Raw genomic sequence first — 27860 nt, 5'->3', positions numbered from 1 at the left:
TCTTCCCCGTCATGCAACACTTTCATTTTAATCATTGAATATCGGCTGTAGAGATGTGTGCCTTCTCTCGAATATAATGGGACTATATGGCACTCTGCTTTCATTTGAAATACTCAACAGAAATGTCTCTTTCCAGAAATCATGACCCGGTTCCTCACCGGCACTGATGCCAGGTCAGCTACCTCCACTGGTGGCCACAGTTCCTCACAGTAATGACGTCTGCGACTAGAAGTAAACAAGGACTTTTTATAGCACCATGAACGTGATCACTGCAAGGTCACTGTCTATCGTTGGCATAATGTGACCTGTAGTAGTGTGCCAGTCTCCGTTGTCTGACTCCTTATTGCCGTACAGAGAGGGGCACTATCTACCCTTCCTTCCTGCCACACTGTCACAAACACAAAGGGTCACTTGATTACGCAGAGGGCTCCATTACGAGAGGCTGAACATGGCTCTGGCTTTAAGGAACAGAGGAGCTCTGTAAACACACTACCGAAATCCTAACACCAGCCAGAGACTTTGTCTGTGTGTCAGGTAGTCTGAACTGTTCCAAGGAACTGGTGCACACAGACCTGGATAAACACAACACACAAAGGGAGGAGCTGAAGCAGACCTCACTGCTCGTGAAATACTAGATGAAGAGAATTCATGAATTGATATTGCATGCAAATATGCTCAGCAAAAAGGCAGAAAAAAAAAAGACAAAGGCCAGCGAGACAAAGGGAGGATGAGATAAGCCATCCTCCTCTCTTTGATGACCAGTCAGAGAGAGATTCCCCCCGAGAGGGACGAAAAAACAAGTCTGAAGGCAGTCACAAGATCTGCAGAGGACAAAAAGAAACCTGAATCAAGATGAGAGGGCCAAAACAATGAGGGAGCTTTTGACATAAACTCTGAGGCGAATGGGGCCTTTCCAGACGAGAGGCTAAACACATGCAATGGCACCGTTACAGACACCCACAGGCGAGTCGGTGGCTCGCTGCCAACACTGCGAATGAACTCAGTCAACTCACTCTAGCGGGCTTTTCTTCTCCTCTCTCCTTTCGTCTTCTGCACAGAGCCGAGTGGGCCTCAGCCAATATTTCATCCTCTCACCCCCCTCCCTCCCTCTCCATTTTAGGAATGGCTGTGAAAATACGAGCACGGAGCACACAGACGGCTTCTAGCCCGCCAAGGAGAGCGGGACGCCGAGTTCAAACAACAAGTTTAATTCTGCTGACATAAACAGTTAAATCAGATCTCTGTGTAGTCTCACTCGGTAGCTTGACAGTCGAGCTTTAAGAGGAGTAGTAAGAGGAAGTCAACAGCTTGTAACATACTATTTGATAAGAGCCTCGATAGCATGGCTCGGACCCTCGGCACCACACCTCAACAACTTCCTGTTCAATCATAGGCCCATAAAATATTATGGCGGTATTTACAGGAAGAAGAAAAAACTAATTAGAGTATTTAGCTGTCAGAAAAAGTGCTTCTGTAATTATTATTATTACGACAGCCAGAAGAGACAATAGCTTCACTCAAAAGCATGGGAATGAGAAAAAAGGGCAGATGAGTGAACTGTAATGGGCATAAGGCTCGGTCTGGGAACAACATCAGAAGTCTATAAAGCAGTGCCCTAGAGAGCTGAGTTTAGGGGGGGGGGGGGGGGCTGCTAGGACTCTCAGCCCAGGAATGTGGCACCCTGTCAGGTCTCATAAGGATTTATCTCCCTGCAGCCTCATTACCAAAAGGCCCCGGACAAGGAGGCTCTCACTCGCTTACCCTTCACCCTCAATACTGATCATCAAAATATGTATTTAACAATAAATAATGTATTTCCAGTTTTTGTTACCTTTTCCCCCCTTTTGCATTCATTATGGAGAAGACATGACGTGTGAAAGTCAAGTAAATGTGTTGTGGACATTGCATCTACATAAATGCATGATTTTACATTCACATAGTGAAATGGGTAGACATAAAACAATGGCAGTGTTAAGAGTATCCGTCCAGTGTTTTTGGAGGTAGAGAAAAAAGATTCTAAACAACTTTATTGAAAATAAATCTCAAATGTATCATCGTCTTCGCTCCGCCCTACACTGAAGTGCTCACAAACTCTCTATCTGCATGCAAACACTTGCTTTCTGGAAGATTTTCCATTGATCTGTATCTCTACTTGCAGCATGGGTGGTGTTTCTAGAGAAACTGGAAGTCTTTTCCATCAACAATCATAAAGTCACCGACAGCAGCAGCCATTACAACTCAATCCTGAGGAACGTCTGCATTGGCTTCAACGCTCAGCGGCAGAAATGTGGCAGTAGAGAAACCAGCTTCACCCCAATTCAACAAAAACAAAGATTTCGCAATTAATACCCTGAAGCTTCAGTATCGGGGTCCCGAGAGGTCTTTTAAAGGTCAGGATTTAGAAACAAGGTTAATCTGTGTGGTGAGCAGCGTTTCTCAAGAAAACAGCTTTAAAACTTAAGCCTTCTCCGACCTGACCTCACCCATTGTTTGCGTTATCAAAATGATCCGTGAAGTTTTCTATGTTTACCCTGGGTACCATGAAACGCCCGTTACTCATTTGCATTTTTTCTTTCTCAATAATATTTGTCTCGATTGCTTTCTGTGCAATAAAAGCCTACACTGTAAACATGTGTACCTTTAAATGGTCTATTCCTCTTGTCCCATGTGTCGGCAACAGCACGGCGAGAGAAAAACTAGGTTCATCGAAACCAAGCCAAGTGAAGAGGAGGAAGTTGCCAATAAATGAGAAAAATGAGAAGGTGATTTCCAACACCTTTAAATTAACGGTTGAACCCCAGCAAGAAAAACATAGATCATAGATCTGCCAAACCCGAGTACGATGCCCTTTACACAGCCAAGCCATAACATCCAGGACCATTCTGACAAGGCAGAATCCCCCTTTACTGGTCTGACATTAAAAAAGGGGAAGTCAACACGCGACCAATGCAGAGTCCATAATGTAAGATATTTTACTGTGGGTACATGTTAAACATATGCAAACAAGATGAACAAAGGCTTATATCTGAACCCTTAAAACACACTAACATTTATAAACCTCTCATTTGGCTTTGCCACTCCACACATTAGTGGGGAAACAGACACGCTAGAGCAGAGGTCTTCAACAGGGGGTCCACGAAATATTTGGATGATTACACAATTTAAAAAATAAAATAAAAATTTTAATTTATTTTTTCTCTAAACATGAATCTGTCCATTATTTTAATAGTTCAGTATTGTATGAGAGATAACAGGTATCTTTATGCATAGCAGTGGCACTAATAGGCCATCACTCATTTTTCATTTCCACATTAATGTTTAAAATAAAAACGTCAATTTGAATAGCTTGTGTGCATGATTATCATGCAATTGACAGACAATGTTGATATTGGCATTGGTATCAGCTGACAAGGTGTGTTTATAAATGGCAGTGGCACGGCCTCCCTACTCACTGTACCTTGCACATGTTTAAAATAAAAACATGAATATATGAACCTGTGTATTATAAACACCAAACAGAGAAAGAACACCCCGAGGTAATCTTTGCCTTTACCTCTGCTCAACTTTCAGACAGGATATCAGCGGTCGCTACGCACAGCCAGTGTGAACACCCGCAGTCAACTTTGACACGGCTGTATTTTGTGTGACAATCATTTCCCCAAAACCACAGCCGGTCAAAGCTTTCATTTTGAATCTCACTGAACAGCACGCTACCCATCATGTTGACAACAGCGCGATGGGCAAAGAAACAAAAAGGGGAGCGTATGTTTTGCAGGTCAGATGATTATCACAGATAATGGACTAAAGTCAAATGTGATTGTTACATGAAAACATGAAAAGTAAGCCGTTATAAGAGTTGTGTGTGGGCCGGCTGCTCTGCAGTAGTGTAACTGGGTGGAGGACGTGAACACAATTCTTCTAATTGTAGGTCAGGTTTATCAAATAAAAAAGCAACAAATATATACCAAATGACCACTCTAAAGGAAAGTATTAACTATACATGCTGTCTATCATCAGACCCCTAAAGACAACGGAAAGACAAATATTCCTGCCATGAATCATCAACTCGTACTTGTGTCATATCTAAAAGAATAAACAAATGTTGGTCAGGCAAAAATCACATGGCATATTTCTATTTTTCAACAGATCATATCTGTCATTAGCATGGGAGGAAACAGAAACTGAACGGGGCCAGTGATTGGTAGGCCTGTACCTCCAGATGTGCTTGTCCAGCTGTGTCCAGGCTGGACAGCAAAGCAGCGATTGGATTTCCTGCCAGTTCCCCTGCTGCCGGCCCGCCTCAGCGACACCGTGTTAAAATTACATAAGGCTCTCCCCTCCCCCGCCCCGTTGGCCAGTGTAGAACTGAGGCCTTCACTGACTGCACTTCACACAGTACTCGTTCTTGATTGCCAACTTCACAAAAACAGGTTTCGACCAACGAATGATTCCTCTGGGATTCTCACACATACAAAACGCATTTAGACCACAATGTGAACGCACAGAACGATGGAGTTTATGGGGTATTAGCGAGATGGAGCCCATATTTGATGAACAGCAAAGATTATAGCCAACGTCTAGGTGACAGCTGAGATACACGCATGTTCTCTGCTTCCAAGAGGCAACAAAAAAAAGTGAAACTGTACTAAATAGGGAAACTCATTCATTCACGAGGCTGAAAAGTGAGTCAGAGGGCTTTCTGAAACAAACTAAACATGCTCCATTAAGCCCTTCACCACAGTTTGCTGATGGTCTGGACTACGTCTGACCAGACTGAGTCAAACCTCAAGCAGATATTTTCCGAACTTAAATCACGTCATGAAAAAAAAAATCAGGTTTGCAAGATGTAGCCAAGAACATCACAAGCTGCACTACGATATTTAGATTGTGCCTTTATGGTGAATATGATTCACAAGGCAAGGAGTTGTGCCCGTTGCAAAAAACACTTACTTACGCACAAGTTGTTTCATGGCTGTTACTATTCGCACTGATGCATTAGAAAAGTTTGAGTGCATTTCGTGTAAAGGCGTTTCATTGATTAACCCACAAAAATTACATGAATGACAAACAGTCAAACATTGTCACTGTGACTGATTATTAGGTAAATATTGATGCCCAAAATGACTCTCTACAGACCCTCTTGAATGGCTACACAATGTGACAGCATCTCCCTTTATTCCCCGTTGGCTCGGTTCTTGAAGCCCACCTGACATTCACGCCTCCATGCTGAGGAGCAGGACATAAAACGGAGGAGTGCACTTGTCTGCTGGGCTGACCTACTTCCTCCTCACTACTACTTAATAATTCAACAGCTTTGAAATGTTCTTCTGTACGGCAGCGTGCAACCCGAGTGCCTCTGTTTGCCCCTCATGGCAGCAGCCTCACAGAGCTTCTAGTTATGCAAGAGAGGGTCCAACAGTATGTGTGTGTGTGTGTACCGTTTGAGGGCGTGCATGCGTGTGCAATGCTAATGGCCATAAATGCAGGTGTTGTTTACACAAACAACACACCAAACAACACATCCCGACTAGATTTGATACACAAGGTTTTAGGAGGATTTAGTGGGGGAAATACCCATTTTACACAACAAAACGTCACACCAGCAGCTTGATGTTTTGATGCACTCTGGGGACTAATTTGTTGGAAACTGCAATGTCATGGATCCAGTGCACATGTCAAGACAGGAGTCTAGCGCACCCTAACCTGTAATTACAGTGCACTTGGGCCGTCATACTAGGGATGTACCAATAACAACAGGGCAAGGCATTCAATTTGAGTATTTGTAGACAGAGTACCGATATGAGAACCTAATAACACCATTACAGATCCAACAATGACTTTTGAAAACATTGTATCTATTTTCATGAGATGTTTTTACATTCATTTATTTGTTTTCCTACTATAAACACATCATAGTTAGCAGTAGGACTGTTAACCGTAAGTGCACTTGAGTTATTGTTGCTAATTTCCTAGCTAACCTCCCTTCACTTTAAATCAGCAGCTGGCTGACAAGCAAGACATGGGGACTTAGCTTGGGTCTCCTCGAGGGTCCCGAGGAGCTGTAGGATTTATTCACCGACAAATAAACTCGTAGTAGTATCGGGTGTGGTTGTACGAGTAATTTTATGAGTATGAGCACATTATCGGACCACTACCTACTTCCGACCTGTCACGGTTACGCGACACCCATATTTCACCTGTCGGATCATCCACCCTGAGGTGTGTGCCCTCGGCGATCCTCACTTACGTGTGTTCCAGAATGTGAAAGACACACTCCTAGAAGATAAGTTATGCTAATCGGAGAGATAAATAAAACGCCATCCACAGCTGTAGCCCACACATAAACAAGAGTCGTGTCCTCTGACGTGCTGTCGTCTGTGTTGCGTAACGGAGTGAATCACTTACCACAGAGCCACCTCTAATCTGTGCTAATCCGCTGCCTGCCTCTTTTTTAGTGTGTTTAAATATGAGTGACTGGTTTTTAATAATAACTCCATTTCATAGCAATGGAAATCAAAACAGAAGGGCTTATGAATGATAAATGACTTTAACTTTTAATCGATTTCTAATAACACACAAAACAACAACATGCAATCAAAGGGATATTATATAAAGCTTTTGAATAGTATTTTGGTCTTCCGAGTCAACACAATAAGAGATGCAAGTAACTATATTTGTGGTCCATTTATCTAGTGAAGTCTACCTTTACCAATCGGTTTTCTAGGTGTCATCAATGAAAAAGTAAAAGATGCCGTTTAGGATGACCTCCAAAACCCCAGACTAACTAAGAAACTCCTTCACAAACTGTAAAGGTCAACAGGAAGAAAGAACCGCAGTCGACAACTATAACATAAGTAATTACAGGTTGTAAAGTAACTGACGCAGTTTGGATTAATTCTAATAAAGCACATAAGTGTAGAGGATGAAAGACTTCCGGCTTGAAGAACATGTTATAACACGTATTCAAAGGAGTAGGAACATAAAACATTACCACAACATGAGAGCACAGAACAGTTTTTAAATACTGTTTATACATAAAAGCAATAGCTTAAAAACAGACTGAAAGGGCACAGAGTTTCACTGGTGCTGCTGTTAACTTGTGCAAATTAAAATGCTCTATTGAAACAGTACTTGTAGCCTAAATGATATAGTCTGTGTTTGTGCAATAGTGTAGACCTATTTTGAATAGAAATGCACAGATGTCAATTTTACACACGTGCCAAATGATAGTTTTGTGTCGCACACACAGCTGCCCAGACAGTAACGTCACAGCCACACACACAACATATCAGGGTGTAGAAGTTGTGAGAGAAGAAGACATAAAGCTTGCATCTAGTCACCACTGCAAGTCCAAAATAAGACACAGAGGAACAAATCTAAAAACAATTGCAACAGCTAACTTTAGACACTTATTATATTGTAATTTATTCCCATGCAGGACGCCGACCGGCTCGTCTGCGCTAGCACGAGGTCCCTCACAAGTATTAACTAATATTAACGAATTAATTGAGTTTGCATTTAGTTGCGTTCAAGCTCTATTCAGTAAAAATGAGTACTGGACAAAGGTAAATTATAACACTATCATGATGTGTTCAAATGAAGGCTAGTCTTGTAAAATGTAGTTTTTGGCGAGAAATTTGAATAAAACCAGTTGTTCACAGAAATATGAAATAGATATTAAAGAGGGAATTATGACCCGTTTAACTTATACAAACAATATAACACATATATATATAAATATTTATGACATTTAGAAGCAAAAAAATATATAACTAAACTTGAACCTAACTTAAGCTCCAGATAAAAACAAACAATCAGACAGGAATCAGTTTAGTCTCTCTATCACAGGACTGGCAAGTCTTTCCCACAGAAGGGACATGCAAGGCCAGAAGAAGAAAAATGTTTAGAGAACAGAGATAATGATAATATATTATACACGTTTGTGTGTTTAAGAGCAGCTGGGGGTCTTCAGATAATCATAATATACAACAAACTATCAGAAAACCAGATGAGGAATACTAGTTTAATATCTCTCTTTAAATAATTAAATAAGAGATTAAAAACATGCTCATGAACATCCATATGTTCTCTACTGTTTCAGTACCATCTCATGTTATCCTAACAGTGAGGCGTGTCAAAATGTGCTCGTAAAAAGATAAGTAAAGCAATACATTTTCAATATGCAGCGGTATGAAATTCAGTTTGTAAAGTGCCAAATTAAAGCAGCCTCAGTTAAACATTGGAATTACCAGAGAGCTGTATTGGTTTGCTGGAAAAACGTCATGATTTCGCAGTTAGAGTCGTGTTTGTTTGTTGAGGTCACGGATTGTTTATAGTTCATGTAAACCAGTAACGATGGTTTTGAATTGGATTTTATGCAGGAAAGTGTGCCGATTAATGAAATTAGTTTCATTATGATTTGACTTTGTCATGCAGAGAAGTCGCATCGTCGACATTGCTAACAAATATTGCGGGGATACATTGCATTTGATTATTGCGAGCAGCATCACAGATTGCTGGAGGGACATGTAAATCATGTTGTGGCCCTTTGGAGCTCTGACCTATAGACCCGATTAACCCTTAGACGAGCAGCATCAACTCGCTCTCTTTGACGACTGCATCCTGAATATGAAAGTCTGAGGCTACTGGCTACTCGCAGGATCTGTATGAGCCCATATGAGAGAGGCGCTTACCTCAAAATAACACGCCACAACCCTGGTTTTTCCACTTGGCGATCCCAGAAAAATGGTACAACTGCTCAACCTCAGCCCCAGGGCGGCCACTGGAACCGAGGTGGTACCGTGTCCAGTTCAATGGCAGTTTGATTGGGAGTAATTGGAGGCACTGCAACAGATCGACTGGGCCTGATCCTAATATTCCACCACAGTGAGTCGAGCATAAAATGACCCACACACGAAACCCACCAGGCGCAGCCCACTAGTGAGCGAGAAGTGCTAGACAGCTGTTGTTACTCATTCCTTGAGAGGGGAACGGGTTGGGAGGAGGGACCGGGCCTGGGAGGCAGTTTCATGGCGGCTGCCTCATATTTCCCTCTTTGGTTTCTGCGCGTTAACTTCAGGGTTTACAAACATTCACCGCAGCATTCCAGAGCTGTGTTATTTCCGTAAGATCATTGTTTCGTGTGCTGGGATTTCAGTCGGCTAAATATAAATTCCGGTTGAATATGCAGTGTGAAATGATCATTGGTGGAACGGTTTCATTTTAACAGATCCATGACTGGATTTGCCTAAATTAAAAAACACTCAGAGGCGCAGATTATTAGTGTATGCAAATTATGAGGATGTGGATTTAATGTCACGTCCTACCTACGAATAAACATCCAAAATTCAGGTTGAGATTTCAACAAAGGCTGTATCATAAACAAAATCATTCGGCCAAACATCGCCTAAAGGGATGTTGATACATAAATGTTGGTGGCCATCGGCTAAACATGCTCAAGTAAAAACAGGCCTCAGTTTTTTTTAAAAAAACAACAATTTAAAAAATGCAACCATTTATAATACAAAAAAAGTAATGCTTCTCTTCACTGAGGATTCTTCTTTCACAGACAGTAAATGAGCGAGGACTCTCCCCTTTCCAGTTTCGTAACCGCGTTGTGTTTCATAACACGAGCAGAGACTGAACTAGCACTGAAGCGGTCTCTCCCTGAGGCACCACACTGAGCACAGGATTATCTTTGCCCCCATTACCCCTTTGGATAAGAGAGAGATCTCCTCATTCCCCTTTAACACTTTACAAGCCAAACAGCCACGCTGATATTGTACTACGAGTGCACAGAACTCATGTCAGTAGAGTCACAACATAATGAATAATTGGCATACTTTGTTCTCTCTCGGCTGCTTTGTCAGACTCACAAACTGTCTTCAGGCCCTATGACTGAACACCTGAATACTTCATGTTGGATGATGTGTCCACACCGCAAATTATCCAACCTGTCAAGTCCCCAAACATGGAGCCAAATGTTTGGTCATATTCTCAGTCTGTGTCTCTTATTCTTGGGTCAGATGTTTCCATATTTGAATCATTAATATTTAGTTATTGCAGGGGTTCTTGTTCCAAATAAATCTTTACTCAGCACAGAGCTAATTCTAAAGCTAGCTTGTTGATGTCGGTTATCAGAAATATAAATACTTTATTTCTTTAACGTAATGCCCGCCCCTCATATTACAAATGTCCACAAAGTAAGGATACTTTTGCAGTAGCCAACCATGTGTTGAACCCGTGATGTGGGTACAACACAAGTGTTTCTGACTGTGGTCATTTCTATTTCTGCCAATTCCTCTTTGCAATGTAAAACTCAGCGGACAAAAAAAAAATAAATGCATTTCACACACGAAGGGAGTGATAATTGTTAATGTTGTTGACTAAAGCTTCAGGAATGTGTCACTGATTCACAATAAGAACCCTTATGGTAGCCGGAGGAAGACTTTATTTGTGTAGCAACAACAGGAAACGTTATGGTTGCAAGGTTTCCCCCACAGTGTTTTATCTTATAGCAGAAGAGGGCCGCAGCACCTAAAACAAAGACCACCTCCGCTAACCTCATAAAATTGAATACACTTCTGTGAAATGACACATTAAAGGATCTCTATTGATTATTCAGAGCATTATCATGACAGCTTCGTAAAGAAATAGTGGAGTAATGTCTACCTAAGCAGAGAATGAAGTTGCTCTCCCCCTGTGTGTAATCTGAGTTTCTCTGTAGTTTGTTTACATAGCCGGGCTGCCATCGCATGCTCTTGAGAGCATGAACGGAGGCGTTTGTAATCTATGCGCTGCATTATTCTCTGAAACGCCAAAGGACGTACAAACTAAATTATCTGAGAAATATGAAGAATCAAAAAGACAACGAATGTAACTCATAGATATGACCATATAGACTGTAAGTGTAACCGGCAAAAAGCCATACATTTGGGACAGTCATGTGTTTGCGAGCACGCCAAGTTACAAAAATTCAGAGGTGCACGACCTAGCACCGCGGCCACTTCCGGAGCCTACACACCGCCGTGATTATGTCTCGTTCTGGCGGAGCCGCCTCACGCCGGCTTTACTATGGCAAGTATAAAAGTGCATTTTAGCACACCCCACTGGCTAGCTCATGTTCCCCGCTCTGCACCGCGCTCATATGGCTACTACAGCTGATAACACCATCCCCATCAACAATGTCAAAGTTGCAGAAGCATAGCGCCCTCCCTCCGGTTTTCCCCAAGGTAAACACTGCTTGTTTGCACTGCAAGCTGCGAGCAGCCGACTCTGGAGAAACGGGACATAAATAGGGATGGACCCGGGGTTAGGGTCATGACACGTGTATCGCGATACGAAACAGCAGTTTCAGAGAGGGATATCTCAAAGCCAGAGCACATAAACCTAAAACTATTAGCATGCCTAGATATGACCTGTGGTGACAAAATATGCTTCTTGAGTTTTGGGTTAACAAACCCTTCAAAACTAATTGGACACGAGTAGAAAGCGCCCTTGTTTGATTGCCGACAAAGATCAATAGGTGATTGGTCAAGATAAGAAGGAAAAGTAGCTTAACCCCACAGCAGGTGTCACCCAATCACACATATTGATAATTGATAAATAATTGATAATATCTTAACGTTGTAAAAATTCCATCACAAAAATGTGTCACACCCAACAAACAGGATACAGATCAAACGACACAGCGCCTACGCATGATTCATACATAGTTTGAGTATCTGTAGCCCAGTGTGCTTTACTATTATAACCATACCATTGTTTCTCAATAGCATACTAAATGCAGCAACACAACAATCAAATCTGTGGCATATTCATTTATAGGCACCGAAGACCACATTCGGTTATGTCACAATTTAAATCGAGGCGCCATCATTTCCAGAAGCAGTGATAATGAAGAAGAAAATGTTCTCAAGCTGTTAAGTGACAGATACAACATAGAATGTATGTGAATGATAATCATGAAGGTGGTTGAAAACATCCGCTTCTTTCCACAACACATGGCTGCTTTGTTTATGTTAATGCTCACCTCACATGGGTTAGTACGTTTTGGTTTTTCTATATAAATGTGTATAAACTATGTGACTGTAAAGCTGTAGCTGTTCACTAAAAGTTTGACAACAGCAATCACAAGAACGCATGCTCACTGGTATATAAAATCAGTAACTCTAAAACAGCCCACCTAAAAAAAGGAAGGTTAAAATTTGAGAAATAGACTTGGTTGAACACCACCGTTACTGTCACAAAAGCAATGCATCTATCCGAGACACCACGTAACGTTACGTTACCTCACATTACGTTTCTTTTGACTAGTGTCAGTGACCTGACACCAGAGCTTATCGCCCATCTGACAACAAAGCGATGCGTTACGAGCTAACGTTAGATGATCTATCGCTAGAGCGCACTAAGTCAACTTCTTTGTAAAGCTAATGTATACAAACGCAAACAGGGCGCATCTGTGCGTAGCCAAGTTAGCGGGCTAACTCGGTTAGCAGGATAAAACAATATATAATACGATTATTGACACTTATTAGGGAATTGACATTTGTTAATATGGAGTATTGGTAGCGTGGTATGAGAATAGTGAGTGTACAACACGACGAATTCGGTTCAATAAAATTGACGTTAGCTACGGTTCTGACAGCAAGCTCGGGTAGCTAGCGCCGTTAGCTTTTAGCTAGCTTAGCCTAGCCATGTAGCACGTGTTCATGATTTATAAAATAATTAACTTACTGACGACAGCCAGTCGACTATGAATGCTGAGGTTGTGTGGGGAACCGAGTAGTTAACCGGTTCTTTGAATAACTACGTTTCCCAAATGTTCGACGAACCATGTATTGTTAGTCACCGTCATATAATGTATAGCCTCGAAAAGGTCAATGATGCTATGTGTGTTTCTACTCCAAAGAATAGCCGGACCCCGTCGGCCAACAACAGAACAGACAACCTCCCCCCCCCCCAAACCAACGGACAACCAGCAATGGAAGCTAACTAACCTTAGCGGCGGAGATACCATCCGGCGGTGTTATTATTATTATTGTTATCGTACAGTAGCCAATGTTCCGATCCTCGTCAGTCGATCCCGATTCGCTTACAGAGCCCCTCGCTTCGATTGAGTGTCTCGCCCTTGAATTAATCCACACGAAAGAGTACTTTTCGTTTTCATTTGTTCCGCTGGCGGTTTTCAGCTATGTCGTGCCTGTTCCTGCACAACACACACAGTGGTCTATAGCACTAGTCTCTAAGCCGCTGCTGCTGCTGAGACCACAGCGGAGATGAACCGCCTCTCTCTCTCTCTCTCTCCCTCTCTCTCTCTCTCTCTCTCTCAATAGGTCCGCATGCTCTCTCGCCCCTCCTCTTTACTCAAGGGCTATGCTTTTCCCATGGCCGCAACACATTCAGGGACATAGCGCCGTGGTGTTGAAGTCAGTGATCGTCGAAAGGCACCAAAACAAAAAAATATATGAACGACAAGTAGTATTTTCCACCGTTCCTCTTTCTCTCAGCCTCTGCACTAGCCTACCTTCTTCACATAAGTTAGCATGTCTGATATGTATTTCTGCACTCGACCTGTACATATCATCCAATCTAGACATGTCACGTTTCTTTATGCATTTATGTAAGTGTATGTATTGTGCCATATATATGATTTGATAGAGTAAAAAGCTTACACTACCTAACTGCTCACCTACACACATTGTATTTCTTTACAAATATATAGCTATATGTTGCTTACATCACTATTAAGGTGTAGGTTTAATTATAGCAATCCACAAATGTATGTATGATATGTAACTAATAGAAGTTACATCTCTCTCTCTCTCTCTCTCTCTCTCTCTCTCTCTCTCTCTCTCTCTCTATCTATCTTGGTCTTCCATCGCTTGGATATATCCCTACACCCCTCTCTCTCACACCACATCTTTGAGGACAAACCCCTCTGTATTCTCTCTCCCTTACAGCTCCAGTCTGAACTCAGAGGTTTCAAGAGGGGTCAGCTCAAGCGTTGACACTCCAGGAAGTCTACATCTGTGCTGCTTGATGCCCGTGGAGAAGTACAAGCTGTGAATACAGCGACTCAACGTTGAAGGATAGTATTTGGGAGTTCACAACATCCCATTCTGTGTACATAGTTAATGACTCTGCTGAAGCCAGTGCCCTCTAAATGGTCTGAATCATCTTTTGTCTGCTTCACAGCTACGCTGGCTTCTAAAACCACCACCCACACTGCAGCTATTTCAGTCACACAAAAGATTTACTTTTAAAGTATTTAAGTCAATCATATACGAAAGAAACCTGCTGCTACGTAATCTTGGTTTTTGGCACGCTAAGGTCATTAGTTTCACTCCATTTTACATTTGATTTTGTATTATGTCATTCCATTTTCGACAAGGGCAATCTGGCACATTTCAGGCGGGTCTATATCTTGACCTAAATTTCAGCGGCAGTCTTCCGTATGATGTCGGATTGTTTTTCTTCCCTGTGTTTTTCTTTCTTGCTCTGTGGTTTGGGAGACCCCCTCTAACCATCAGTATAAGCACCATCTCTTCATCCAGCCATCACAGAGCAGGAAAGAGAGCTGTTTATTTCAGCTGGGCTTTCTGGACCCAGGCGCATGTCGGAATAATCTATCCCCCCCCATCTCTGCAATGCCCAATTTGTCAGCTCACTGATAAAGCACAAATGTTTTCTCACTTGCCAGTTTTGATGTCAACAGCTGTGTTTCATCTGCAGCCAGAACCCCTGTAGAGTTAAATGGAGCATCAGACAAAGCCCAAATGGCCAGGTGAACATTTGTTGAGATGCTAAAATACATAATACCTGAACAAGGGACACTTTTCATGATTGCAAAAATGAATCTGGTGCCCACTATGGAGGAAAACGCCGTGGGTATCTCCTCTACATGTTATTAAAAATAACCGGAGAGGATTGTTTCAATAGATCCAGAGCCCACATGAAAGGCAGCACTGAGAGCGACTCCACCAGCTAAGCAGACTTCAGAGATTTCAAAGGCTGTCAGTTGATAGATGTACTGCAGACGGTCATTAAGGCTGTGAAATAAAAGATGAACAACAGAAAATCCTTTAGAAACAGAGAGGAGGCTGGAGGGAAAATCCTCATCAAAACAGCACTCTTAAAGGACGCAGTCTACCGGATTAATGGAGCTCCCCTTTGTGAATGATCAGCTTTGATTACAAATTCAAATACTCCTTTGCTGGCGCCATCCACCCAAACTGTGACTGATTAGAAACACATGATTACACTCATTCTTAGTTTACTATTGTCTTCAGGGGTAATACTTAAGGCGTGTTCAGTTCGACGTAAACGAATTGGATTCAAGCACAATGAAATCATGAACATACAATCATGAACATGAAATATCTCTAACTGAAATCATGTGTTTCATTTTTAATGTGGTTTTTAGATGAAGGTGATGGATACTATTCGGCACAGGTTGCTATTTATAACCCTGGTATAATTACATGTCAAGTTCTTCCTTTGGCTGTGATGTACATTTTTAGCTGAGACATAATTCATCTTGCCACATCGCTGGCCTTCATTATTGTCGCGACTGGGCTCGAGTCAAAAAGCCTGGGAAAATGCTCTTTCTCTGTAGATAGCAGAGGCAGAGGCAGACACAGCAAGCGAGAGAGGATTTTTGTTTTTTTTAAATCTGCTTAACCTTGCCACCATTTTCCTTGTATCATTCACAAATCAGTCTCGACTTAACATGCAAAGTCAGGGCTGGAATTGATTCACCGCCACAAGGTCTCACCTAACTACCACCTCCTAGCCACAACAAAGGCAGCACTGAGAGCAGAAAAGGCAGCATCTCACTGAAGAGTCTAACTACTCCCTGCATTGTTGGAATTCCAGCTTAACTTCCTGAGTCTGTCCACACCTGGCCGAACGCCAGCACACGCGTTTCTCTCTCTTTCCCCCCCTTCCCTTCCCTTTATCAAGATCATATGTAGAGTAAATGTTACTGTTGAGACATAATATCAGTCTTTTCCAACCACGGGTTCTGTGTCTTTCTTACATCTTATATAGTTATATATTTTAGCACTATTTATCTCTGACATTGGTAATCAATCTATCAATCAATCAATCTATCAATCTATCAATCAATCAATCAATCTATCTATCTATCTATCTATCTATCTATCTATCTATCTATCTATCTATCTATCTATCTATCTATCTATCTATCTATCTATCTCTATGTACGTCTATGATGGCGTAAGATGAGGCATCTCCTGATGTCATATGTTCTCTGTTTTCATGGGGCAAATTGTGCCTGAATTTCTTCGGTATCTCCGGCTGCCGTGGGCGTGACAGACATCTTCACACTTGTTCTCATGTCCAAGTGAACCCCTGTAATGAAACTGGCAGTAGCAAAGCATCGCTGGAGCTCAGCTCAGTCAACCATCTGCTAGGTTGCATGGATTCATGCGGAGTAAACTAGAGTGGACCTTGTATGGACATGTTCTAGCATGACTGTCATGACATCAATGTTCACCATGAAATGAACAAAAATAAAACATTCCTGTCTCTTTATAATGGAAAAAGCATGCGATGAGAGCATGAATCACTGCCTTCCATGTCTAAGCCAGGTTTCAGTACATTAAATAAATTAGATGCAGAGACATCATACAGCATACTATATATTTTGCATATACATTTGCATTCACACGGAACACATTTTGGCATTGCTAAGGCTCATCAGCACTAGCAGTGATAACACTGATGCATTTTACACAGTGAAGAAAGAGCTAAAAGGAATCAAAGTGGTATTCTGTTGGCTTGGATGAGGTCGTGACGTGATAGTTTGTTTGCCTTTTTCAAGCAGAAAGTCTGCCTACCAGTAATAGACACCATCTCTGGCAGAAATAAAAAAAACATTTGAACTCATGGTTAAGATAAGAGTTCAACTTCTTTCCAGCAAGGACACATAAGACATATTTTTTTCTCTCTTCCCTCAAGGACGAGGCGAGTTTTGGCTGCATTTTTCTCACTAAGTGGCTGAGCCATAAGCCAAGAGGTGAATTGCAGCTGCTCAGCCAACTTAAATACGACTCTGCAGGAAGTGCTGAGCTGGATGGACTTTCACTGATGCGTCTAATGTTAAAATCCCAGCCAGTGCTGAGTCCTTCACCACTTCAGAGCACAACATTATCTGTCCAGCCCTTCTTCCATCGCATGATAACGGGCTGTAGGTTCTCAGGCTGCTCACATCTTCACTTCCCCATAAACTGGGAATAAGATGTGTGGGAGGGAGTAGGTTTTCCAAGAAGTAAGGAGGAAAGAAGGAAATAGATGTATATGGGTTGCCATTGCACTATATAAGGGAGGAAGGAGAAGAATAGTGGCGTTCTCACTGGGAGGACTCAAAGGGGAGGGGTTCAGAAGAGTGCAGAACCCACATAAATAAAGCTAATGAAATGGAAGTTGAGTCTGGAGAGAGGTGGAATGGCTGGTTGGGTCCTACCCACTGTTTGATTTATCCTCAGTGTCCCTGTGAGCACAGCGGGGAGATCCATTACCTCACCTCATCAATAACATCCCATGGACAGGGAAAAAGGCCTACTTTCCACACCGACACCCACCCCAGGGACCAGCTCAGAAGGCTCACTCAGTCGGGGAGAGGAAGCCGGCCTAATGTAGTCACACATAGAGAGCAAAAATGTCTCCGTTGGGGGATGGGTTGCTTTAGGCTGAGATGTGTTGGGGGGGGGGGGGTAGCTCAACATACAGCACAGAACTTACTCAGCATATTGTAGCAACCCACAATCACATGCACATGCATCTTACAAGCAACTGAAATTGATGCCTTTGCCGTCTCCCAAACGGACGCCTTCATTCTTATTCTGTGAGTGGATGGTAAACTGGAGTCAGTTTATGCAGGGCCCTATCATAAATAAGAGTGTCAACACACAGAGACAAGTGCCCCCTAATTCATGAGACATTTTGTCAATAAACTAGAACAGTCAAGGTGTACGCATGCCTGAGCTCACGATGTGCTATAAACAGATCAGTGATTTAAATGATCCCTGAGAGACTTGAACTATGAAGGTGCAGGAAAATGTTCTTTGATGTGACAGAGAGTAGTAGTATTAAAACAAGGCTTGTGATGAAGATAATAGGGCATTGGAAGTATTACACACCAGAAATGAGGTGAAATGTCAACAGAGCTTATGATCTACAGGGAGTTGATAACAGTACAGAGATAAGAATAGAGTGCAATAGCAGATACTGTGATTGGAGTAATCTCTGTCACACACTCCCTCTCTCTGTGCATGTGTGTGTGTGTGTGTGTGTGTTTGAGAATGATCTTTCATGTGCTTTTTCTAGTGAGATCACAAGGTAGTAGCAGTGTCTGTGTCAGGGTTGAGTAAGAAACACCCTGAGGGAAAGGCTTTTCAGCAGCACGGCTGAAAGGAGGAAGCTCGACACTCGAACATGCCTCAGAAAGACACAGACTAAAATCCTTGTCTCTGAGTCCCCCATTTCCCCCCCCCCCCCCCAACTGCTCCAGTGTCAGCTACTGAACTGTTAGATGATCATGCAATTGAGGATTTCACTGCTTGTATCAGGAATCCAGATACGCCCAGATGGAGAGATTCTGGTGTTTGGACTGAGAAAGTACTGTCATTTTAGCTTTATAGAGAGTGAAATGAAGTCAACTGAGTCTCTCTCTTCAAAGCTAAGCCTCTACACTCTGCTACGGCTATCTTCTCTGTGTTATGAGGCAACACAGTGAGCCTTAGCGGGGGCATGCAGAGTTTAGTTCCCTACTCAGTGCTCAGCCGTGCCTTTCAACAAACAGACAATCTGATTACATCTAATACATCTAATAGTTCCGCTCCCAGCTGTAGGTGACTCAGATAAGCACTTATAATTTATTTAGGCCACATAGCCCACGAGAGACAAACCATGATTAATACACTTCTAGTGGCTGTTCTAACAATGGAAAGTGATATTTGAGGTTTTATAACTAACATTAATTTCACATTAATTTATCAAAACAAAAACTAATCTTAAAAATAGATATATGGGACTGTATCTTGGTTATAAAGCCTACAATAACTGAGCTTTTGGTCACTGTGTGGCTGCAGAAACAAGCTGTAAACACAACAGTGATATGTTGTCACTTTGTTCTGCAAATGGATATGGTAAACTTGGTTGTATATAGTCGCCATTCAACAGATATGGAGCAACATTAACATTCATTTGGAGTCCTGTTTCTGGCCTCCAGGTGGATGTAAGTTCAATATTTACTCTCATTTTAGCTCTATTGTTGGTCTTCTAGTCTTTACTGTTAATACACAAAGCAAACACAAAGCAGCATACTGCTGCATACGTCCTAGAGGAAGAGAGAGAGATATCCTATTCAGCAGCTTCTGTCTGGCTCTGCTGACACCAAGGTGAAAATGTACACAACCCTTCTCAGACGGGAAGGAGGGAAAATAGTCCATCAAACAGCAAAAGTGTTGACGCAGGAAAACAGGATCCTCTGAGAATAGAGGCCGCACTGTAAGCATCTAAAACGATCCCTGAGCAATCACAGTGTACCTTCCTTTTTTTTCCACCTGACCCGGCCTTCTGTCCTCTTGCACAGAGCCAACAGCACTTGAAGTGTGTTCTCAGAAACGACTTCTGCTCTTGTGAAGGCTCAGAAAATCATGAGATGGTGTCACAGATTTATGTGAAATAAATTACCACAGCTCTCAGATGGCGTTCATGTGAGTGTAATCAAAACCCTAATTCGACAGCATGTAAATTCCTGTAAACCAGTGTGGTCTTCCGTGACAACAACACACATCAGAGTCCATTGTGGTCGACTACGAGAGAAAAAAAAAAACATAAAGGCGGCAGAAAGAGCTGAGTGGTCATTGTAAGAGAGTAACAGAAGAAGAATTTAGCCTTCGACTGCCAAAAGCTGGTGAGTCACATCCGATCTTAGAGATTCTTGTCAGATGTGAGAGAGTGGGAGGTGTGTGTGGGCTGCAGAAATATGATATATAGCTGCAATCCAGCCTGCAAGTGTTTTTTTCCTGAACACCCAGAAATGAATTCATCTGCCTTGGAAAGTCCTCAAGGCTTTTCACACTAAGAATGTAATGTTAGTAACAGATTTGTAAAGGGTCTTTGTGTGTTTATGTCCGTAAGAGACAGAGAGGAGACTGTGAAGAAGACAAACAACACACTGTATATGCTGAAAAGCTTGTGTGGGATGCATGTTGACTGTTTTGTTTGAAATAGCTCAATGATATTGATATCCTCTGCTCAAGCTCCTGTCGCTGTACTGGTGTGTAACTTGACAACAACTATACGGGTATAGCCTTGCACTCAGTTGCAATCCTTTTAAACTACTAAGTGTAGTAACGCCACCATTTCAAGTGCCTTACATTAATTATCATGTTGACCTCTATCTCCCTTTTGCAGTTTTATCTCTTTCTTGCCATTATTTTGCTTAAAACTTCCCCTCTATCCCACTCACTGTCAGTGTGTGCTGAAAGGAAGAGTCCTCATTTTGATCCCGGTGATGATTGGTGCCCAGCCAGGTGGCAATAATGTGCCCATTCTACTGCGTTTCCTTCCAGGGGTCAGGGGTGCTGGGTGATTAACACACAGGATGTGACCTTTAATCCACTAGCAGCTCCTCGCAGCATTAATCTCCCCCAGCCAGCATTCAGCTCTGATAATGGCATGTTAATTAATGATGCTCTTTTGAGGTGGCGTCAGCCGGCACTGGGAGCTCCAAGAGCTGGTTAACACCTCGCACATGTTCTCAAGCATGCAAGCCCACCTTCAGAATATCAAATACATGCACACTCAGAACTCACCATGTGACATCCAAAGATTTCTTCTCAGGAGCTGTTTGCAAATGTCTTTTTCAGTGGCAGTCGGTGGGCATGATTAAATGTCCCGTTGATAAAATCTATATTCTTTGTGTCAGTGCTGTGGAGAAAGATTTATACGCTATCTTGTAAATACCAGCATAGCCATGAATGCACGCTTTCGCAAGTGTAAAATGTCAAACCATTCTCTATTTCTGTCTCCTCATAGCTCTCTGATGAAGCATTTGAAATTCACAAACACACGTGCACGATCCACCCAAAGGACTCTCGTGGTCCCGGCTTATACATATTTATTAATCCTAAATTTACATTTGCTTGTTCACTAATTCAGGGCTCATTCGTAGTCGATCTAACAAAGTGCGAGTTGTGCTCCCCCTTATGCTTCACAAGAAAACAAAAATAACAAAAATAAATAAAGATTTACAGTGGTAGATGAGTTGAGGAGTCTCAAAGCCCGAAGAAAGATGTTACTCTAAAGTCTCGTCGTACGGCAGCTGATAGTTTTGTATCTCTTGCCAGACGGCAGCAGGGTGAATAGGCATTGTTTTTTAAAAGCCTATGGGCTCTGCGCAGGCACCTCACCTCATCAATATCACTATATATAGACAGAGGTGTGTCCTTTTTCCTTAAAATCAACAATCAGTTCCTTGGTGTTGCTGACGTTAAGCAGTAGGTTGTGCACCACTCAGCAAGGTTTGTTGATTTTTTGAAAATATGATTCACTCCTCATTCAGAGCCTCCTCTTCGCTTCTCCCTCAAGTCTTTCCACTCAGTGGTTTCGGAGGAGCCGGTCTATTAGCCAGTCTGAAGGAGGCTGTCTGGACACACAGGTACATGATAACCATTGCATTGAAAATGTTTGTGGAAATGTCCTGTTATCAAAGACTTTTGGAAGAAAGTAGGAACTATGTTGTTTTTTCACTTACTGTTGATTGTAGGCTTACTTTATGCCCTAGGTTATGTTAATTGTGTAAGTTTTCTGGCTGTATAAGAAGTGAGGGGAAAACCACACAAGAGGGGATTTAAAACAGAAGAAGAAAAACTTTCATTTTTAAACGTCAACTCTTGCTAACATATTTTATCGGATTTAGCTAGTTAATAATGCCATCATTTGCGCTTCCTTGTTTGTGACAGGTACAGAAAGTTTAAAAATATATTTATATAATTAGAGGAGCTCATTGACTGACGATGTTAGCAGATGAAGGTCAATGAAACATGTTTAGAACTGAAGATATAACACATTTGGTTCAGAAATTTGTGGATGAGTTCATATTAAGAGGAACAAAAATATCCTTCAGGGTTTTTAATAGAATATAAAAAATACATTTATTTAATTCAAAAACACATCCCAAATGCAAAAGGTGATGTCTTGCTGAAATTGCTGATTTGTCCAACCAACAGTCCAAAACCCAAACCCCTGTTAGAGAAAATGGAGTGCCAGCAGTAAACCAACGCAGACACAGGGACAACAAGCAAACTCCACATAGAAAGTTCCCAAAAAATAATAAAGATATAGTTGAAAAGTGTGCATTGCTGAAAGTAGGTACACTAAATAGTCACCCCTCCCCTTTCTTTTCTGTTCTCCCAGACCTCCTCCTTCTTTACTTTCAGCCCCTTCCAACCTCTAATGCAAGAGAAGAGGCCCCTGGCCCAGACACTAGACCCCATCGCTTCCTGACATGGTAGTACTTTTGTATGTGTGTGTGTGTGCGTTTGTGTGTATGCGTTTGTGTGTATGCGTGCGTGCGTGTGTGTGTGTGATTTATGTGTCTTGTCCAGACTCAGTGGGAGCTGGGAGTACCGACCCCCTATCCTCCCCAACTCGCCCAACAAAGCTCTCTAAAAATGTGTGTGAGAGGTTTGGGGGAGGTTCCCCTGAGAGGCAAATAGAATTAAGGAGCCAACTTGAGTCACTGAAACTATGCTATAGCGCCTCAGCTGACAGCGGGAGCACACACCCAAGCCTTCCCTCTCACAGAAACCTGCATATTGTCTTTATCACACTTGCAGATTTTTACCCTACACTGCAATTAAAACGGAGAAGAATCGATTTAGATCCTCATTTTGACCTATATTTTAGACTAACACAATGATTTGCCTAAGTATGCCTCTAATCACACATTCTCACATAAGCAATGAATAAAGCAAACACACAGTAACACCATCAGTGGGCTACTCCCTCTAGCCTTATTCTCACACATATATTCTGGTCAGTCTACTTAAAGGCAGGAATCCACCAGGACATGTTGCATATCAACACTTCCATTTGTACAGCGTGAGGTTTAAGTAGGTTAGAGGCAGGCATGCACACTCCACTTTCGTCTCCAAGCCCCTCCAGGCAGTAAACGATTCTGTCAGAGAGGCTGCTGCTCGTTATCGACGTGCTCGCAGGCTGGAAGTTGTGGGCACCGCAGCAGCTCCTGCACATGGCAATGCAGACTCTGCCACACACAGCAGCCATGGGTGATCGAGCGCATTGTGGATCAGCTATAATACCATGCACAGAGGCATAGTCCAACTCAAAGGGGCCTCTGCTGTTGAGTGAATGTGTATTGAGTTGAATGTAGCACACAGGAGTTTACAGTCGTAATGAGTAGGAGTAGGAGCTGCACACGTTAGGATATAATGGTCATCATTGCTTTATGCTTGATGCAGCACAGTAATTGCTAGCCTGTGGCAGCTCTGTGAGGCTGCACTTTACAACAATGGTTTATAAAAATGTTATGATATAATCATAATGTTGACCATGTACGGTATAGTTTAGCATATAACTATGCTAAACTATGTTTAGCATAAATGTTAACATGCTAATATTTGATGATGAGCACATACACAAAGTACAGCTGAGGCTGATGGGAACGTCGTTCGTTTTGAATGTGTGCACCAAAGTTCATGATAATCCATTCAATAAACCTCACAGTGTTGCCGGGGGAAAAAAACCAGGGGTTCACCAAAGTAATTGTGATTCATCCTCTGGAGACCACAAATGTTTGGAGAAAATGTATGGTTCTTAATCTGCCTCCTCAGGCCAGTAGCTGGTCAGGTTGGATCTGTTGATAACAACACTGTTGTTAGCCCTGTTCCTGTTCCTCTGCATTGCTCAGACTCAGGGTTGTTATTTCATGAGTATCTGAGGCTGGAATGTGTGTAGTTGGTGCCTATATGTATGTATATTGTATGTTGGGGTAGGTGTAGTGCATTGACATTTTCACAGAGGAGCGCACACTGCAAGGGGTTTTAGGTGGATTATGGCGCAAAGTTAGCTGAATTGTGCAATCCATATGTTGCACCTGAGAGGTCTGGCTGGAGCCCCCCAAGGCATACATGGGACAGTGAATTCCATTATCTCCCCCCACCCAAGCTCCTCATCTAACACACATGTTTTCTATCATGCTCGGGACATTCCAGGCGTTGCCCAGTAGTCCACAAGAAAGATCTATCATATACCAAGTACGTTCAGATAGAAGAAAGATAAACCACACTGAAGAAACCTGCTCGGATTTCCATGTTTGTGTGCAGGATATAGTGCAATAAAGGTAATGGTGTTAAGTGCACTTGTTAGCAAATCTGTACTGAACACCTAATTCCCATGGAAGTTGGGGAAGTTCCTGGAAAAGCTGTACAGCCCAGCAGTATCTTACTCTTTCAAGATGCACATAAAACAAAATGTCAAGACAATAAGTTGTGATTTCACTTATTTATGTATTTCTAATAAAATAGAAATCAAGAACCGAGTAGGATGTAGAGAGGTGTAAAGCTAATGCTTCTTTGTAGGCCAACCCCCAAGTTGGTTGTATTCAGATTGTACTGAGTGTGGTCAGTTGGCTCACCACTTAACTGAAATATCTCTAACATTCAGTGTTCCCAGAGGATGAATCCGATCAACTTTGGTGGTTCCTTGACTTTTCGTCTTGCACTTATCCATCGTTTGTCCTGTAAAATATCTCTACATACAATTAATAGATTGGTACAAAATTCACGATTCCTAATGGATATATCCTGAGGACTGTAATTAGCAAATGTTAGCATGCTAATATAATCTAAGAACGAATCTAAATGGTGAATATTGTAAACATTACAGTAGCGTGTAAGCATGGCTGTACCCGTGGGAAGCAAACAAATAGCTTGACACATTTTTATCTGCTGTGGGAAAATGTCTTTTATATTATGTTATTTTAGCTTCCTCTTTTGTATGTCCCTTGCCTCCAAGATTACAGTGCTTTGAAGAAGCGCTGTGTCACACAAAGTCACATACATTGGTCGAGATAAGGGGTAGGTTGCTTATTTACACAATGTTTACAAAGAGATGCAACAAAGGTCCACTGCTGGACTGTAACTGGGGACGTTGGGTTCATGTTTGGCATGCTTGGTGCCTGAAACCAGGTCAATTAGGTCAACCCTTTTTAAAATTTGTTTGGCCACAATGTCAGATACCACTATTGTTGCCCAACATGTTATGGTTATGACTTCTGCATCCCACACTCACATTTGTAGTTAATACACTGTGTCTGCAGAACAAATGCAGCTTATCCCATGACAAAGCTAGAGGCAATGATTGCAATTTAAATATTGACTTACCTTTAATGACCCTAAACATACACATTGCCTGTAGTCAAATGGTCTAAAGTGATGCTAAAACACTTTCTCAGTTTCCTCTGGACATCACGCTAAGAGCAGAAGGCTTTTTACACAATGTACATCATGAGAGGAAGAGAGGATGAGAAGGAGGAGAAGGAGGAGGAGGAGGAGGAGGAGGAGGAGGAGGAGGAAGAAGAGGAGAGTCTGCAGAGCCATCCGTGGGGGCGGATCAGGACAAGATCAATGGGAGTGACAGGGAGTGCAGGAGGCAGCAGGAGATTCAAAGTAGGCCAATAAATAACATCCTAGTGAGACAGCAACTGCCTCCTCTTCAGCCGCCACTGCCCCCTTCCACCCCCGACCCCCCTGGCCCTGCCGACTGGGCCCCCTTGATTAGTGGCCTCTAAGGGGGGATGGAGGCTACGGCTGCACAATACACCTCTCACATGGGGCCCTCACTCGCCTCTTGCCTCCATTTGTTGGACATTCATCTTTCAGCATGTGTGTGAGTTTGTTTAGGGGGTGGGGGGGCTTAGTGGAAAGATGGAAGGGGGTGTACGTGTGTGTGTGTGTGTGTGTGTGTGTACGTGTGTGTGGTAGAGTGGGGGGTCTTCCATGTTTTTTACATCTTCTCCCCTCTAACACACACCCATCGCCCTACACATTATTCTATATTCTATCTTGCCCCCCCCCATCCCCAGACCACTTGGCTCTGCTCTGTGATTTCACTGACTGAGTCAGGAGGTTTAAACATTAGCCACTCGTTGTTTGTTGGTAACATTGTTGTTTTTCAGTGAAATGTCTTGACAACTCATCTGTACCTCATGTTAAGTGTTTATTAGCAAATGTTAGCATGCTAACAGGCTAAACTGAGATGGTTAACGTGATAAACACACTGTACCTGCAAAACATCAGTGTGTCAGCATCCTCATTGTGAGCATGTTGGCATGCTGATGTTTGCCTTTAGCCCAAAGCACCTCTGTGGTGGCAGCTCTTAGGCCGCAGTTGAACAGTTAAAATAATGTAATGTCTTATGTTCTTTCCAAAGCACTTTTCCTCGAGGGAAATCATCATGGGGTCAAGGAAAGGTCAGACAAAGAATTCATAGAAATAATCAAAAGACAAGACAATCTGATTGTACTTACACTTGGGTACATAATTATGCAACGGCAATGTTAATAACGTGGGTCTGCAGCAATGAATTGTGGGATGGAATTATCTAATTTCCCTTCGTAAAGGATGGCCCAGTGTACCCTATGCTGAAGGAGATAAGACAGGAAGCACTGAAGCACCTTTCCTTAGCCATTAGAGAATTTGACCAGCTAGATACTTCTGGGTCATTTCACTCAGGAACCTTTCTAAACAAAAAAGACTATTCAAGCTGCAGCCTTAGTCTTGTTTAAATGAATCCTGTGTTACAAACAAGGGCACGGAGTTTTACAATTCTAATGAAATATGCTATTGTTCCTTACGCTTGACCGATACTTGGGACTGAAATTAAAGATATCTTGGCCTCTATGTACGTTGTGTAATATAAAACTGGGAACTATGACTGCTTTTTCTCAGTATTAGTGGCCGTTGGCCCAATTCAGGTCATTGTTCATAAAAATCTAAACCTACATCACAACATATTACAAGAATTGACAGACTAAGACTGTGACCCATCATGAGTGCTTAAGAGGGGATCATGATTTATGCTCCAACACAGGATAGTGGTTTCACTTAATTACAGTGGATGATGCACCTGGACAGGAGAATCTATAACTCCGGAGTGCAATTCCGGTTGGGTGACTTTGCGACCTTCCCTTGCCTCACTGAGGAGTACCTAAATATTTCACAAAGCACAGACAGGACACATAAGGTTGTCGCCAAGACTCAGACAGAAGACAGAGATTCCCTTTGTGGTTCACAGCCACTCGCTTACATGACTGTCATACCACAAGACGTTTGTGTGGAAGAAGAGAGCAGCTGAGCGTAGCGAGCTGACAGGAGCAAACAGAGAGGAAGAGGCAAGCTGGGAAGAAAGAGAAGCCCAGGGAGACAGAAAGAGAGGGAGAGAAAGAAAGAGAGATTCATGGAAAAAGAGTGGGAGGTGGGAGCACAGCGTGGCAGACTCATACTGTAGATCTTGGTGGTGCGTTTTTCGAAGTGCCAAATGACACTTCCTATCACTTTGTCGAGGGAAGTGGAGCGTGTCAGCTCCGGTGCTCTCTCACCCCATCTTGCATGCAGAGCAATTACCACTGGCACATAACCTCCCGTCACCATCACCTCCTCCACCACCATCCCCCCTGCAGACCCGTGACTCATCATTTAGAGTAGTAGGCCTGTCCTGTGTTGGCCTTTAGGAGTCTCAGCGCTTGTAGTAGGCTGAGGAGCACGGGGGAGATGACTAAACAGAGCAAAGCTGTCTGAATACAG

At 42.5% G+C, this 27860-nt stretch overlaps 1 protein-coding gene and 1 long non-coding RNA gene across 9 annotated transcripts in view; one reads left to right on the top strand and one right to left on the bottom strand.

Annotated features, from left to right (window-relative positions):
* LOC142964174 (uncharacterized) overlaps window positions 1-2629 on the top strand; it is a 41563-nt gene extending 38934 nt beyond the window's left edge. The window contains exon 9 of the long non-coding RNA XR_012957511.1: window positions 137-2629. This is a non-coding gene — a long non-coding RNA (uncharacterized LOC142964174). The remainder of the gene's footprint in view (window positions 1-136) is intronic.
* ncor2 (nuclear receptor corepressor 2) overlaps window positions 1-13293 on the bottom strand; it is a 76956-nt gene extending 63663 nt beyond the window's left edge. For 5 of the 8 annotated variants that reach the window (XM_076104375.1, XM_076104381.1, XM_076104378.1 and 2 more), the window contains exon 1: window positions 12999-13293. The gene's annotated coding sequence lies outside the window, so the exon portion shown is untranslated. The remainder of the gene's footprint in view (window positions 1-12998) is intronic. The other 3 variants (XM_076104382.1, XM_076104383.1, XM_076104376.1) reach the window with 2 other exon arrangements.
* Window positions 13294-27860: the final 14567 nt, after the last annotated feature.

This window comes from Anarhichas minor, unplaced genomic scaffold, assembly GCF_050575085.1.
Source record: "Anarhichas minor isolate MPS153535 unplaced genomic scaffold, ASM5057508v1 ptg000030l, whole genome shotgun sequence".
Taxonomy (NCBI): Eukaryota; Metazoa; Chordata; class Actinopteri; order Perciformes; family Anarhichadidae; genus Anarhichas; species Anarhichas minor.
The sequence above is the reverse complement of the archived record's forward strand: the minus strand, read 5'-3'. Positions and strand labels throughout refer to the sequence as shown.